This window comes from Gracilinanus agilis, chromosome 2 (assembly GCF_016433145.1).
Source record: "Gracilinanus agilis isolate LMUSP501 chromosome 2, AgileGrace, whole genome shotgun sequence".
Classification (NCBI taxonomy): domain Eukaryota; kingdom Metazoa; phylum Chordata; class Mammalia; order Didelphimorphia; family Didelphidae; genus Gracilinanus; species Gracilinanus agilis.
The window spans coordinates 39815766-39816795 of NC_058131.1; positions in this window are offsets into that span (position 1 = coordinate 39815766).

Below are 1030 nucleotides of genomic sequence, written 5' to 3' on the forward strand. Positions count from 1 at the left end.
AACTCCTTGTGATTTCTGAGAATCATTAGGATCAGAGCTCTGGAGCTCGAAGGGAGCTACGGTCTGGGAACTTGAATTTTTTTCTTCTTTTTTTTTACAATTGTATTTCTGTTGAAGTGTTTTTCCTTTGTAATCCTATGCATTCGGGCTTGTGCATTTAAATATATAATTCTGCAAAGTTATCCATAGACTTCACCAAACTGACTACCAAAGGAGTCCAGGGCACAAAAGAGGTTCAAATGCCCTGATCTAGTTCAGTGTCCAGATTTGACAAATAAGGTAACTGAGGCCCAGGACAGTACAATGACTTACCCACTTCACACTGGTAATATGCATCAGAGGCACAGTGTGAACCTAGGTCAAAAGAGGTTAGATTCTGAGTTCTTTTGCCCTCTCCAACAATGGCTCCCTCTTCCATTTCTCTTGTCTTTTCTTTAAAGTTAAGCTCTCCATTTCCCCAAACTGTCAACTCTCTCTTTTATAGACGTAAGAGTCGCTTTGTAGCTTACACGTCCCAGGATGCTCTCCCAGGGACCCTGATGCTATGAATTCATTTTGGATTTCTAGCAGCTATTTTATCTTGCTCTTTCCTGGTTCCACATTGTAACATTTCCATGGTGGCTCTGTCTCATATTTAATATACTAAGCACTATTATCATGAAAAGCAAACATGTATTGTGTGCCTGCTGTGTGCCTGGCATTGTACCGAGAATAATAGGGGTTGGCAGATTCTGACTAGACACACTCTAGTCCTTGCCCTGGAGGAATTAAATCCTCTTACTCCATAGTTAGTCTTTTCAGCTTGTCAGGGTCTGCTAAAGCACCAAAGTTATCCTTCCTTTCTCATGTATTCTTGCTCTTTTCTTAATAAAGCAAAACTCTGTTTGCCTTCTAATCTGTCTTCTTCACTGAGCTCCAGTGGCTTCAGTGTGTGTGTGTGTGTGTGTGTGTGTGTGTGAGAGAGAGAGAGAGAGAGAGAGAGAGAGAGAGAGAGAGAGAGAGAGAGAGAGAGAGAAAAGAAAGAGAGAGA